Source organism: Peromyscus leucopus, chromosome 3 (assembly GCF_004664715.2).
Source record: "Peromyscus leucopus breed LL Stock chromosome 3, UCI_PerLeu_2.1, whole genome shotgun sequence".
Classification (NCBI taxonomy): Eukaryota; Metazoa; Chordata; class Mammalia; order Rodentia; family Cricetidae; genus Peromyscus; species Peromyscus leucopus.
Window position 1 is genome coordinate 133,471,977 of NC_051065.1, and position 16,308 is coordinate 133,488,284.

The window sequence follows — 16,308 nt, forward strand, 5'->3', positions numbered from 1 at the left end:
CCTCTTTCTCTTACCTGCTCTTGCTTTGTAGACGATTGAATCCATTTTTAGTAGGCCATATGTTATTAAGAAATATATTAAATAATATATTAGTCAGGGTTTTTGTCACTGGGAAGAACTACTCTAGAGAATCAGATGAAAGGAGGAAAAGTTTCTTCCTTTGGCTTGTGTTTCAGGTCCATGGTCAATTAGTTCAGTGGTTTCTGGGGCCTTGAGGAGGAAATATGTCAGGAAATGTGTGGTGAAGGAAAAGTTCTGGGAGAGATGGGAGAGGGAGAGAGAGACTGACAGACACAGAGGGAGAGGGAGGAGAAGGGGGAGATCAGGGGAGGGGGAAGGGAGGGAGGAGGGAGGTGGAGGGGAGAAAGGGGAGAGAGAATCCTTCGGGGACCCACCCTCAATGACCTGCTTGCCCAGCTAAGACCATCCAGCTCCAAAGGTTTCTACTACCTCCCAACAATCCACTAAAAATGACTCTGCTGACGGACCAGTGACAACTTCAGAACTGAAACACCTACAAGGCTTCTGTTACTGCTGTATTGGGAACCAAAGCTTCATTACAGGCCTCTAAGGAGGTGGGGGCTGGGCATCTCAACACAAACCATTCCAGAGTGTCTTCAACAGCATCCAGGTTTCTATTGATGGGTTCGTAGAAATGTTTTAAAGCAGGTGATGGGATGTGACCCAAACTCCAGACAGAGACAGAGCATCTCACTCCATGGAGAACCTAAAGCCAAAAAAGTTAATGCTGTTGATACAACTTCACATAGATCTTAGGGCAAAGAGGAAAATGTTGACAAAAGCTATAATATGCTTAAATGAAAATGAAATTCAAATAGAATCTTAATCACTGAAGTGAGTGGAGTGGAACGAACGATATTAGCTGAAATAGTAGTTAATTTTTCAGGACGTACCACCGAATTAATTTACATTTGCAATTTAGTTATGAAAAATAATAGTACCAAATATATGGGACCGTCTTGGTTTTAACTTAGTACTCTCTGGGAGTAGATGGATGGGTAGGGTGGTTACTTTCAAACAGAGGCACTTGAGGCTTTAATTCATTAGCCATCCGAGAAGGAATAATAAATACTTCAAATAAGCAGTGCTTTTCATATCTGCTCGCTAATGAAATTTTAATTAACTATAGAACCAATTATAAGATTCAGGAGGAAATGCTGCAAGATTAATTTTTAAAATGGAAATTAAAGCACTCAAGTAATTTTTCTGCTTGGTTTTTTGTAGAATGCCTTCCCGTTCTTTTTTCTTTAACGTTTAATCATCATCAATGTGAAGAATACATAGTCTTCTGTAATAGTTTTCACAGTCAAATTCCTTTTTATTACTTATTGCATGCATATAAAGTTTCATACACATGTGTATGATAGTTTGGAAAGTACAAAAGTTAGATAAATTATTAGCCAAGAAAGAGGCCCCTTCCTACTTTGCATGTACTGAAGATCTTCAATGAGTCTCTTTATATGCCAGTTACTTGAACAGGCAGGACTCTAAAACACAAGCATTTGTCTGAAAATTTTCCACTAAAATCTCTTTTATCTTCTTGTCAAAAAGGTTAGGCAACAAACAAGCATTACTTATAATGCTTTTAAAAATAATTGTTAAAGTCAGCCTACAGAGTTTCATTGTGGTATTTCCAGCCAAAGTACATGTGATCATACTTTGTTCTGATTTATCCCCCATCTCTCTCTCTCTTGCTGGTGTCAATTGTCCTGCCTTCTATGCTGCGTGTGTGTGTGTGTGTGTGTGTGTGTGTGTGTGTGTGTGTGTGTGTGTGTGTGTGTATGAGGAGACCTGAGGACAACCTTGAGTGTTGTTCCTTGGGTGCTGTATCCTCTGCTTCTTTTTTGAGATAGGTTCTCTCACTGGCCTGCAGCTCACCAAGTAGGGAACTGAACTCCAGGATTCACCTTTTTGCCTCCTCAGTGTTGGGAGTGCAAGCACGCTGTCACTCCAACTCTTACACTGTTCTAACAGGAGGGACACATTCTTTCCTGGAGCTACTTCAAGTGCTTGGACAGTGAGGTTCCTGTTGTTGTCTTCAGTAACCTTTTCCCTTCCTCCCATCCTATCCCATCCTATCCCACTCCATCTATCCTTCCACCCCTCACCTTTTCTCTCCCATCACACCCCACTCTATTTCCCCCCTTCCCACTCCATCTATCCTTCGATTCCTCTTCTTCTCCCTCTCCTCTCCTCCCACTCCATCCCACCCTGTCCATCCCATCCCACCCCTTTCCATCCCCACATCCCTGTATTACATTAGCTTTTGGGAACAGCTTGTTCACTGGTAACTTGGAGAGAGGCAGATGGCCTCAGTGTTCAGATGGGATGAGAATTATGTTTGAGTTTTACAATGAAAAGTAAAAGATAACTTCTAGAGGCCCAATTTCTATGCACTGTAGTTTTCCTGTAGCATGTCTGCAGAGAACAGATCATACTGTTCAAGAAAATTCATAGCATTCAAGAAAAGTCTCGGTTGCTACTTTCCTTCTCATAGTCCTTCCTCCTACCACCTCATCTCACTAAGGCGTGTTTTCCCAGGGTATGAAAAGCTTTAGATGCTATGAGAAGGGCATCTGAGTTCTGTCCGTGCTCTGAACTTGGCTAGTGTGGTCCAGTAATGAGCTTCTTCCACTGCTTTGAGTATTGTAGAAGTATGCTCCCTTCTAAAGAGATTGTGCTGGGTGTGGTGGTGCACACCATTAACCCCTGCACTGGGGAGGCAGAAGCAGGCAGATCTCTGGGAATTTGAAGCTAACCTGGTGTCTACATAGTGAGTTCCAGGTCAGCCAAGGCTCCATAGTGAGTCCCTGTCTCAAAAACCAAACCAAACCAAATGACAACAAAAGAAGGTATTAGAGAGAGAGAGAGAGAGAGAGAGAGAGAGAGAGAGAGAGAGAGAGAGAGAGAGAGAGCCTTACAGAAAGAGATTTCCAGGGCTTCTGGCCGGTAATGACTGAGGCATTCACAAGTGTGTTCATAGCTCAAGATGAAGAGTCAGCAGCTGGACCCAGGGCTTCACTAGCTGAACATTAAGTGTTTCTTTTACATGTTACTGAAAATTAAGACCATTAAATTTTTGAAGGTTGCTGCATGCAAATTGTAGGTGAACATTTTGTTTCTTTTAGACGGGAGTTCATCATTTGCTCAAGTAAACTTGTTTCCAAGTCCCTTCATAAGATATTTATTCTTTTTGTTTGTTAGTTTTGAGACAGAGTCTCACTCTGCATCCCAGGCTGCCCTGGGGACTCATGGTCATCCTCCTGCTTCAGCCTTTTCAGTACTGAGATTTTACTGCAGCTTCCATGTCCAACCTCATAAAATATTTACTCTGTTTTCATTCATCTATAAAATATTTAATATTTTCTGCTTTATGCTAGCAAAAACATGCGAACTGATAAAGTAATTTTTAGCAGTACATATAATTTCTGTCATAAAATGCAAGGAAATTTTGGTTCTGGGTCTATTTTATAGATATCTCTTGTTGAGTAATAGAAGGAAATTGAACACCTGAGTTAAATGTATGCATGCATTCACACACACCAAAGGACTATAAACCAACTGAGACCACTATTCTCACTTCATTAATAATGCTTAAACCTAGCTGTCTACTGTACTCATGTGTATATGAGATGGCATTTTGTCACATTTCCAATTTGGAAGACTGTAGATAAATTATGTTATATTAGATATGAAAATGTTTTATCTTAATGGCTTTTAGTAAACATCTGACTATTTTACAATGATTTTTATATTTCTTGTTTTATTGAGACAGGGTCTCATGTATCTCAGGCTAGCCCTTAACTCACTCTGTCATGAAAAAATGACCTTGGGTTTTTAATTCTCCTGTCTCTACTTTCTAGACAAAGGAAGCTTTATATTGGACCCACAGGGCTTTGTGCATGCTAGGCAAGCACTCTAGCACCGGAACCATGATCCCAGCCCTGAATTTTATATTTCTAAAAATATGTATAAACAAACACTTACTGGATGAAAACTTAAACCTTGCCACTCCATTTAGCTGATGGTTTAGCAACATAGTTTGCCTTTGCACAGTTAAGGTACATGGTATATTTTTTCCACTGGTTGAACAAGTTGACCCTGATGTTCCTGGATTTTGACCCGTTTCAAAGATGAATTAAATGTATTATTATAGCCGCTCCTTCCCTGTCTGATTAAATAAGACGAGAGTGAATGATTTATAGGCATGAGGCTGGGCATGGAAGAATCCTGGTTTTCTTCATGCTCTAAACTAATCCTATTGACTTAATGATGGGATAACAATATCTTGTACAGCAAGGCAGCTTCAAATTATCTGTGGTCAATACAATAGAAGAACCCTAAGAAATTGCCATTTGACATTATTTTAGAAGTGTGTGTGTGTGTGTGTGTGTGTGTGTGTGTGTGTGTGTGTAAAATTCAAAAGGGGGCTGGAAAGATGGCTCAGTGGGTGAAAAGGTGCTTGTTGCTGATCCCGACAACTGAATTTGACCCCTGGAACTACACAGTGAAGGAAAGAATCAACTCCAAGTTGTCCTTTGGCTTCTACTCATCTGCAATTGCTTGGCATGAATGTCCCCCCCCCACACACACACATACACTAAATGAATGTAATGAATTTTTAAAAAGTTTAATAGAATTTAAAGAGCTGAGTGATATTATCTCACACGAAAAAGTCCTCATTTCTATTCACTTAAGTGTGTGCTTGCTTTAATATGTGATGTCCTCAGCCTGGCAAATCTTTAAAATCCACCAGTTCTACAGAACTCTTTAAACTTTGAAAGACAGACCTTGTAGCCAGGCACAGTGGTACATGTCTGTAATTCTAGCAACCCAGGAAAAGAAACTTCAGTATCAATATTGAGTTAAAAATGGACTAGTGGACATACAGTTTTCCATTATTGTTTTTCGTGAGGATTTTAAGGATTTGCCAGCCAGAGGTTTCCACTGCAGGGTACGGTGTTCTTTTTGGTGACAGCTTTAATATCTATTTTTTTCTCTCTTGTAGGACTTGTTCTCTGCTAGTGGCCAAGTCACTTGGTCTTCTAGAGGAGGCAGTACAAAGGCAGGAACACCACAGCTTTAAAGATCAAAAGCTTGCTTTAATATGCAATGTCCTCAGCTTGCTGTCCACCTGAATGTCCCTTGAGCTCTGGCCCCAACCAGAGCTCTGTGTCCCCAACATCAAACTGCTCAGTGTTTTTGACCAATCAGGCTGTTTGTACCTGGTGTCTTGGTACACTATGTTTCTACAGTTATGTCTTCACTACCAAAGGAACAAGTGAGAACAAGCAACTAATGGGAAATTTCCAGAATATTGTGATAGAGAGCTGCCCAGAGCTGAAGGTCAGAGTGCCTGGACTGGGTGGGAAGAGCAGACAAGCTACAGCCAGAATAGTTTGCCAGCTATGGTAGTTTATGTCACCAGAAGGGATTCTTAGACAGATGAATAAGTAATGTTCATCCCTGTGTCATGCTCGTTTTCTTTAGGGTATGGGGATACATGGTTCAGTTCATCATGTAGGAGACAAAGAAGGGAAATTCTCTGGGTCAGTGTCTGGCCTTATCATCCATAAAGGAAGGAGTCATCTGTGTCTTATGGGAGTGGGGAGGAAAAGTTCAACTGTGCTGTGAATCTTAGTGAACTCAAAGTGTCTTTAACTGTGAGTTATGACCCCATCCGGGGTTGTGTGACTGGATATGGGAACTATAAAGATTTTGGCAAGTGTAAAAGTTTTCTGGATGTACAACGCCCCCAAATTAATTCAAAGTAAAACATGTAATGAATTGAGGTGTCTTTGGTAGTTACCGTCTATATTGCATCATGAGGAATTTTTGCAGCCTAGGTCTGAACACATATGCACACTTTGCACACTGCACACCATTACACCATATACGACCAACAAAACCTGCCTGAAATGCAGCTCAGAATAGAGACTGTTGTATGTTTGGGATTACAGTGTTTTGGCTGCACATACAAAGCTTTCTGTACCCATACAAAATGGTTTAGTTATGGAAGACAAAGATTTTTTAAATATTTTGCTGCTATCAATCCTTGGCATGCAAATATCAAATTAGCATATCTTTGTATTGTTCTATGTTTGCCAAGCAAGCACATCACTTCATCAGTATGCAAATTTGTTTTAATCTTTAATAAGTGGTAAAATCATGTGTATACCAAAGAACTGCTTTAAAATAAATTTGCGATTGACTACTAGTAAATGTTTTATTGTATGTTATGTACCTAAATACCTAGGATCATGTACAAGTTTCTCAGGAGCCATGCATGGACAAGTTTTAAGAAGCATTTATTGAAGTTACCTGGGGAAGGTTTCATTTCAGAAAAGGCTTTCTCAGAGTATAAAAGGGAGATAGGTTTTGGGAAAGAATGGGTAAAGACGATTAACTTATTTTTCTAGGGCTGCAGGATTAAGGTCAAGTTTAACATTGTCACCCCACTTCTGACTAGCATACTGGTGTTATAACTGCCTGTCTCCATGACTTTCCTTTCTCACAGTTGGGCTCCCAGGAGCGGTCTCCAAACAGAGATTAACTTACAGCTTTCATTGGATGTTTCTAAAATGAGCAGCTGTGGGCTGTTTGGAGCAGCCTTCAGGAAACCAGTTCTGGTCTCTGGCTTGTTTGTGTACAGTTCTGAGCTAAGAGAGAATAATTTTTTTTTACATCTTTTTAAGAAAATTGTGAGAAAACAAAAAGATATTGCTGAGGTTTACCTTTTGTAGTTGCAGAGGCTAAATTTATTACCCAGCTCCTTTAGAAAGGTTTGTCTATTCCTGGGCTAGAAGTGGGTGGAGGAATGTCGAGACGTAGCAAAGGCCTAGTCAGTCCTGCAGATGCCTGGGAGCTTTTTACACAGCCTTATTGACCTGGTCAGGTGTGTGTGTGTGTGTCCCTGTCCATCCCATTCGTGTCCCTGTCCATGTATCCGTGTCCATGTCTGAGCCCCTGTCCATTTGTCCATGTATCTGTGTGTCTATCTCTCTGTGTCCATTCTCGTCCATGTATCCATCCATGTCCCTGTCTGTCATCTGCGTATCTGTCTGTCTATCTTCCCTCTCCACTCCCCATCTGTGTGTGTGTCCCCCCATCCATGTCCCCGTCCATGTATCCATCTGTGTCCGGGTCCATTAGTCCATGTATCTGTCTGCCTGTCTGTCTGTATCCATCCCCATCCATTCATCTGCATATCTACCTGTCTGCCCCCCCCCCACTGTGTGTGTGTGTGTGTGTGTGTGTGTGTGTGCGCGTGTGTTAAGACAATCACAGATTTTCCAAGTGTGGTTCAGCCTGTGAGTGTGAGCTGCTCCTGGGAAGGGGCTGTGATCATGTGTATGACCCTAGTGGGGCTCCTAATAGCAAGAGATGTGGTCACTCCAGCCGTGAAGTTAGGGTAGGGGTTCTGGCAGCAGCCATCATACCTGCCTTCTCTGACATCTTCAGAGAGAGTCTGGTACCCTCTTCTGCTCTCCCACAGGGTGAGGTTTGTTGCTACTTATTATGTGATTAGCTTTTCACCGGCCTCTGTCTCCTGCTCAGAGGAGACCTACTTACAAACAGGAATGCTGTCTTACTTCTTTTTGTGTTCCCAGTGCTGAATACAGGGGCTGGCACATGGAATGGGCTCAGTAAATATTAACTGAATGAATAAATACCCTTGCTTGCTTATGTGAGATTGACAACTAGGTAGGAAGCTATCTGGAGCTCACTGAGCAAGGCATCGAACGGCTGTTTGGAAGCACATGTCTTGTAAGCCAGAGCTTGGTTTATTTCCATGAAATGTTTATGACTGGATTTGACATTTACATCCAAGAAGAGCGGAACGTGCAAGTTCAGTCCCACATTAGAGTTGGAAATCATGCTATGTGTGTTTGCGGTGGGGACAGTGAGATGGCTCAGTGGGTAAAGGTATTTGTCACAAAGCCTGACAGACTGAGAAACACACAGTGAAGGCGAGGACTGACTCCTACAGGTCGTCCTTTGGTCTCACACATGCACACACATACACACACACACACATACACAAACACATACACACACATACACACACACACACACACACACACACACACACACACACACACACACACTATAGCAAGAATTGCTCTCTGTGAAGACATCTATCCAAAATACAAGTGTCTCCTCACTGCGTTAGCTAGCATCGAACCATCAAGATACAAACAGAGACCCATTGCCTGGATTGCTTTCCAAGATTCACAGTTCCTGGTGCAGGGACATTTTCAGCACCATAACTTATAAAAAAAGTTGATAGAAATTCTATATGCTCTAAGTCCAGTGCTGTAGAACATTGTGGGTCAGAGTTTATACTTTGCTCTACTGATCGCTGCTGAACTCATCTTCAGATGTTCCCATGACATGCATACCCTTCGGAAGTGTTTATTGTAAGCATTACTTTAGGATTTTCCATCATTGCATTTCCAAGAAGATAGAGGGGAATTTTCTAGTGTGCAGTTAGGTTTTTATTTTGTTGTTGTTGTCAAATTTGACACAAACGAGGATCATCTGGGAAGAGGGAACCTCACTTCACAAAATGCCCCCCCTCCCCAGTTTAGTCTATATGTAAGCCAGTGGGACATTTTCTTGATAATGATTGATGTGCAAGGGCTCAGCCCACCACACATGGTGGTGCCACCCCTGTGCAGGTGGTCAAGTTGTATAGGAAAGTAAACTGAGTGAGCTATGAGGAGCATGCAACATTCCTCCATGGCTTTTGCTTCAGTTCCTGCCTCAGGTTCCTCGTTGAGTGTCTGCTCTGACTCCCCTCAATGAAGGATTGTGACCTACAAGATGAAATAAGCCCTCTCTTCCTCAAGCTGCTGGTGGTCATGGTATTTGTCACAACAGAAACGTAACTAGGATGCCAGCTAGTTTTCTGAGTCTGGACTTACAATCTAGGAGGGAGGGAATTGCTTATGACTTCATAAAATCTCTTCTCTGCCTCGAGATTCCAAATGCCCTTTGGCTCAGTGCCCCAGGCATGCATTTCAGTTATACACTTAAAATATTCATGTATCTATTTTGAGTTTGGCTATTGTAATGTCTGTAATATTTTCCTACTGCTATGAAATGAACTGCAGAAGAGTATGATATTTTTGAAGAATCACATTTTTGGGTTGGATATAAATTGGCCATCTAATACTCAGTCTCACACTGTTCTTTGTGCCAGAAACTCCAGGGTCTCTCAGGAGTGCGTGTGATTTGTAGTCAAGGGCACCAGAGCATCTCCCATACCCATTTGAAAAATGACAACTCGATTTCCCTTCACCATAATTTCCCAGAAAAAAGAAATCTGATTAATAATTTTACAGTTAATTTCTTCCAGTGTAGCTCTTGGTTAAAACAAGAAATGGATTTTGTCTTTGTGACGCCATTGCTCCTGACAAATTCATTGAACTATCCTAAGTAGAATTTTAAAAAAATGAATAGTTCAGCAACTTCTTTCAGCTAATTTTCTTTGCCATTAGGGAGGGAGGGGCAGAATACAGATAGACATGAATGGAGTTGAAGGTGATGGGGTGAGAAACAGGACATGTAGGAAGTGGATGTATGCCTCTGTGCAGCAGTTCTGGAAGAAGGAAACTTGTTATAATTTCGAGTGAGCCCCAAATGAAGCTATGTTGGGTTTTCACAACCAGGCTTTTGAAATCTTTGGGCCTGCTATGAAATACCTGAGTTTGGAAGTTTACCTGTTAGAATTCCAACTCCTTACAGGTCTGCTTTCTTTCAGTATCTTCTAATCAATGGCCTGGACCAATGCCAGTACACGAAGTCAAACTCACTTCCAGCAGGAACAGTGGTTGGGCAACTCCTTAGCTTTCAGCTTGAAGACTTCAGTGTCAGGTGTGTTAGCGGCACTTTGTCAAAGCCCCGGGTGACCTCACCTTGCCCTCAGCTTCAGCCCTACTTCTGCAGACCTGCCACTTACTGTGTGAGGCAGAAATGATGTGGGAGGAAAAAGCAGGGAGAGAGTGTGTGGTGAGAAGGTACAGTTCAGGTCATCTTTAAGTTCCTGCTGCTTCTGAATGGGCAAAACAGTTTTTACTTTTTGTTTTCCCTTCCATGTTCATTCTGTGTGTGTGTGTGTGTGTGTGTGTGTGTGTGTGTATTCTAGGGATCTAGCTCAGGCTTTACCCTCTGAGTCATCTTGCAAGCCCTCCACCTCATTTTTTCTTGAGCCCTGTCTCTCACTGAACCAGGAGCTCACTGATTTGGGTAGACCAGAAAGCTAGCAATGCCCGGCAATCCTGTCTCTGCTTTGTTAGGACTGAGGTTCTGTGAGGTTATAGGAAAGTACCACATGCTGCTTTTACTCAGGAGCTGGGGGTGGAAGGTTATGCTTGTGGACCTTTAAGGACTTGGCTGGCTCCTACCTCTATTTCCCTTGCTGTGCTCTCAGGATCTTCGTTTGGGGTTGGCTCCTTGCTTCTCTTCTTTTGGCTATTAACTTAATCATTTCCTTCCCAGTCCTCACAGTTCATTTACTTTCTTCTCACCTGTAGTATACTTAAAAAATTACGAATAAGGTGTGAAAACAATTGATGAAGTGAATGTGGGAATATTTATTAAGAAGTATTGGGGCAGTGGAGATAGACCTTGGGGATTTAGAGGGCTTGCTGCTCTGAGAGAGGACTGGAGTTCAGTTACTAGCACCCATAACTGCCTATAACCCCAATTCTGGTACCCTCTTCTGGCTCTTATGAAGACATTTGCACACATCGATGCACATGAATGCATGCACACACAGACACACTTGCACACATACCCACAAACACACACACACACACACACACACACACACACACACACACACACACAAGTGTTGTCATCAGACTTGAGAGGACAACACTGTTACGAACCAGCCAGTAAAGATAGTCTCGGCCAGCATTCTCTCCAAAAGGTGGGCCACCGGAGTGCTGTTAGAGTCACAGATCATGTTCCAGAGTGGAAAAGCCCAATCTGTCCAATTAGCAAATCATATCCACACTACAAATTCTTTATTCTTCTAAGGATGAAGCCTGAACAGAGTCCTCAAAAACGAGGGTACTTTACATCCTCTAAAATAAGAGTGAAAAGTGACTAGGGAGATTGGAACAGTATGCTAAAAGTTAAATTTATGTAACAAAATTAATTCAAGAAAGCTGTTGTATTTATAACCAAGAAGAGGGAATTGTCTTTTTGAGGAGAGGTAAAAAGAATGTAATATACAAAAATTTTACTCCAAAAAGCTGCCTGTGTGCGTGTGTGTGTGTTTCTAATGACTTTACTAAATGAACTAAAAGATAAAATATACAGAGGGAGTGTTAGATGCTCATTTCACCAATAAATTCTTTGAAGTGTCAGAACCTTTGGGTAGATGATGTCCGGTCCCTTCATTGGCTCCCTGGGAGGCCTTCCTCCTAGTGTGAGTGGGCTTGTGTTAATGCCTTTCTGCCCCCGCCCCGTTTTCTGATTGGGTTTGCTGTTGAGGAGTCTGGAGAGTGAAGAAGGTAGAAAGAGCATATTGATTCTTCCCTGATGGTCTCCTCAGCTGGGCAACGTCCTTCCTTAAGGACTTCATATGTTTTTTTTTTTTTTTTTTAAGCGCATGCAGGTACCGCTTAAGACAGAAGCAGCCAGGCCTTACAGCCTGAAGAGATCAGGCCACACCTCTCTGCAGCTCTTCCTGGGATAGAGAACCAGGAACCTGCCTGTGCTGTGGCTTAACAAGAGCCTCTAATTTATGGTCCTAACCAGTACTTGGTTCCTCCATGTTTTTTTGTCAGGCACTATGTTGAAATAAATCACGTGATATGCAATTTCCTGCCAGCTTCCCCAAAACCTTAATAAAAGTCTGGCATTTCCTTTGCTCTTGAGATTACTCAGAGGATCTTTGCAGAAAAGGCCCCTCAGGCCCCCCCCTGCAGTCCCTCCAATGGCAACATTCTCTCTCCCTGTCCCTCAGGCCTCCCACCTGCCATTCCTCCCACAGAGGGTGGCTTTCTTTCTTTGGTTCCTCTTAGTCTCACTGTCGATGAAGCCCTTTAAGGTCCTGCTTTGTGATTTTCAATATATTATGCAGTTTCTATCAAATGACCTTTTCTCTCAATAAACATTTCTGAAGGAATAATTTGTCAGCTTCCTTTGTCCAGGCTCACTGCTGCTGAGATTGTCTTTGTTTCTTTGTTGTTATATTTAGCACCTTCATGGTGACCTGCTGAAGAGACTTGGCTCTTAGTGTCTGGTAGCCACCGCTTCATCCAGACATGAAGACCTGAATTTTTTGTGTTGCTTCACCTCTCTTTGTGGCCCCATATATTTGTCCCTAAGCCTTTTTTATTAAACATTTGTATTTTCCAATTTGCCATATTTTGTGTTGAGGTCCACAGATATTAGAGAGACATTGGACCCTCCTTAAGGAATCGATGTCAGTTAGATGTTAATAAAGACTCTAGGAGCCATAAGGTCACATGTCAGGAGAATGTCCTAGGCATAGAAGACCTTTAAAATCCTAGGCTATGCTTGGAATAAGAACATCTGGATGTTAGAATCCTGAAATGTGCATGTAGTCTGAGAAGTTTTCTTTGTTTTGGATACTTATTCATTCATTCATCAACCATTTACTGCTCACACAAAATCGGTAAAATATCACCTCGATGTTGCAGCCTTACAGCCCGAGAAGTGTCTCATTTCAGGGTTGAAATAGAAGGAAAAACTGAGTATCAGTGAAGTAATGAATGCATTTTCACCACCTCCCATCTTGTAAAAGTAGTAATAGTTAGAATAAAGACTTGAACTTGGGTGTCCTGACATAGAGTCTCCTAGTTTTCTGCTCCCTTGCTAATAAATGAAAGGCACTTTCTTCTTTGTTAAGAGAAACAGGAAAATATGTACACCTAGATTAAGATAAACGAGTCTCATGCTTAATTAGAAATACATTTTGCTCTAATCTAGGGATAGAGAAAGTGCATGGTGATCAGTCCTGGCTTTTTGGAAAAGATTCTGGAAGCCCACAGGAACCAAAGTGGTCCATAATAAAGAGTAATAAGCTTGCTCAGCTCTCAGACCCTGGAAGGCTGAGGGAATTTGAAATGTACTCTCTAGTCCGCTGATGTGACAAAGAGGTGTTTAATCAAGATTGTGAGTGATATCAGCGGGTAGTCAGTAAAGGGTTAGGAAAGCTAATTGAGGAAAGCTTCATAGAATAAGAAATGAAGGTAGGCCAATTAGAAAACTTATTAAGTGGGAAGTAACAAAAGATTATTAATAAGTTGGCAAAGAAAAGAAACAAGAAAAGCACTTACAGAGATAGAAATATAAAAACTGATGATTTTTAGGAAAGGGGAAAATAAATGTACATATAGTTTTCACTTGACATTGCTTCCAAGAAAGTGCTTAGAGGAGAGAAAGGGAGGGAGAGGGAGAGAGAGAGGGAGAGGGAGAGGGAGAGGGAGGGGAGAGAGAGAGAGAGAGAGAGAGAGAGAGAGAGAGAGAGAGAAGAAAAGTTAGTAACTGCAATTTCCATGCCAGTCACCTTATAGAGAAAATTTCCTTCAGGAAATATACTTGGTATTGATGTGGCATAAGCTAATGAAATACGTTTCCAGGTTTTGCACCATATTGTTTTAAATACTAAATTGATATTGGTTATCCAGATCTCTGTGGTTAGTTAGACCCTCCCTTCCTTCCTTTTATGTTTTTGTGAGATAGAAATCATGTAGCCTGGCTGGTCTCAAACTCACTCATATAGATGAGGATGACTTTGAACACCTGATCCTCCTGCTTCTAGCTCCCTAGTGCTAGGATTATAGGTGTACACCATCCTGCCCAGCTCCGCACTTTCCCAATGTTGCTGAGGGATTATAAATTTGTTAAGAATGTGTCTGTAGAGCATTTGGAAACACGCAGTGTGAGCATTAATGCCTTTGTCTCTTTTCAATATGAAACTTTGGGTAATTTGTTTTAGAAATAACCCAAAGTGTAGAAAAATATATGCTCATTGTAGAATAACTCATAGAAGGAGAAATCCTAAAAAATTAAATTATATATGAAGAAATGGCTGTCTTGTTATGGTATATTTATAGAATGAATACCATGTAAATAATTAAATTGACATGCTTAAGAAAATTTAAATGATATGGGGCCAATGCTTATAATACATGCATTATGCAAAAGATTATCAAATATAAATTTTTGTTATGTATCCTTAATGTTGAAAACAACTCCACAAAGTTAGATGGAGAAAAATAGATCAATACTTTACATTTTAAGCACTTCCTACAATTTGTGCATGTGACAGATATCTAAAAATATCAACAATATTTTTATATTTAATGGTTTTTGTTTTTCTTTTAGAGACATGACATCATTTAGGCCAGTCTCAACTTGAGTTTGTGATCCTCCTGTCTCAGCCTTCTGGAGGCTGGGATTGCAAACACAGCTAATGATGTTATTGTCAAGGCTGAACGTTGGAGTGTGTGCCGATTAGTACTGATCGCTAACTTGACAAAGTCTAGGCTCAACCAGGAAAGAAGGCCCTGGCCTTACCCAGTAAGGCATTATCTAGACTAGGTTAACCCCTGGGAATGCAAGTGCATGACTGAGTTACTAGAAATCTGAAGACCCACCCCGGTTGTGGGTGGCATCTTTCCTTGGAAGTAGGTCCTGGACGGCATGCTAAAGGGAACGTGAGCTAAGCACCAGGCTTCCTTACCCTCCACTTTCTGACACTGGGTCCAGTGTGACCTCGCTCCTGCCACCAGCACGTCCCTGCCAAGGTGGATCATAGTCTCAAACCATGAGGCAACACAAACCCTCCCTGTCCTTACCTTGCTCTTGTCAGGGTATTTTCTCATAGTGGTAAGAAAGCAATGATACAGATGGGGAGCTAAAGGTCTTTGGAGTTTCTTCCATAGACTCTTGGGTCCTGTTCTGGAATGATCTAGAAAAACCACTCACCCCTGTAATCACAAACTACTTAATGTTTCTGTTAAAGGGTTTTTCTGATGACTTCATTTTAGTTCAGGAGAACAATTTTATTTTCTGCTTTATTTTAGGATTTGTTTTTCTTTTCTTTTTAATAGCAGATGAAATCCTGGATTTGGTCCATATACAGTGAGTAGTCAAAATGGCTTTCACTGGGCAATGGATTTCTGGGAAATGATTTTAAGTAAACAGTAATTAGACATAGTATTTTAAGGTTACAGCAATATTTCCTAAAGTGTGGTCCTGACTTTGTATCAGAGACACCTCTGATGCTTGTTTTAAAATGCAGATATGCCGGCGGTGGGGGGGGGGTGTTGTAGCTCAGTAATAGAGGGCAAGTGGTCTTAGGTTCAATCTCAAGGGAGAGAGAAAGAGGGAGAGAGAGAGAGAGAGAGAGAGAGAGAGAGAGAGAGAGAGAGAGAGAGAGAGAGAGAATGTTTCAGAATGGATTCTGAGAATTTGTGTTTTTTAAGACATACCCAGAGAATTCTCTAATAAAGCTAAAGAGCCAGGGGTGAGCAGACGGCTCAGCAGGTAACGTGCTTCCTGTGTAAGCATGAGGACCTGAGTTCTAACCCCAGCACCTGAGGAAAAGAAGCTGGCATGGCCACTATCTTGGAGTGCCATGTGGAGACAGGAGGATCATAGAGGGTCACTGGCTAGCCAGGCTACCCACACTGGTGGGCCCAAGATTCAGTGAGAGACTGTCAGAAAATGATCAAAGAAGACACCCAACATGGACATGCAGCTTCTACAGGCATGTGCACACACACCCCACCCACCCCCACAAGCATGCAAACACCATGTACACACAGAAGTCAATAGATTAATAATAAATAACCATTAGTTGGGGGAAGGTTTGATGTTTAAAAATTCCTCCATGGGCTCTTGTTTTTCTAATGTTTATGGGACAGAACCAGAGCATTTTTCAGTTGCATGAATTCAAGATACAAACTACTTTCCTTTACAGATAAATCAGGATTGGAGGACGAGGTCTACCGACTGCGTTCTAGTCCTTGTTAGAGATTTCAGCAGGGAATTCACTGAAAGAACAGTTGGTAGAGATAAGATCCAGGGAAGTATGGATCAGGCGATGGCATCCAGGACTGGATTGAGCTGTGTGCTGGCTTGCCCTCACAATGTCAGCAGAGCACACCATGCCTGTGTGCTACTTGGTTTTCTCATAGCTGTGGCCAAACATCTGCCAGAAACAACATAGGAAAGGAAGGGTTCCCTTCTTCATGGCTTCAGAGAGTTCAGTCCGTGGCGGTCCTGGGTCCTGACCAT

The 16,308-nt window shown here is 41.8% G+C and overlaps 1 protein-coding gene across 1 annotated transcript in view; it reads right to left on the minus strand.

Moving 5' to 3' along the window:
* Positions 1-616: 616 nt before the first annotated feature.
* Capza3 (capping actin protein of muscle Z-line subunit alpha 3) overlaps positions 617-16,308 on the minus strand; it is a 19,086-nt gene continuing 3,394 nt past the window's right edge. The window contains exons 2-3 of the transcript XR_003734796.2: positions 10,431-10,563; positions 617-727 (exon numbers count right to left, since the gene is read on the minus strand). The gene's annotated coding sequence lies outside the window, so the exon portion shown is untranslated. The remainder of the gene's footprint in view (positions 728-10,430; positions 10,564-16,308) is intronic.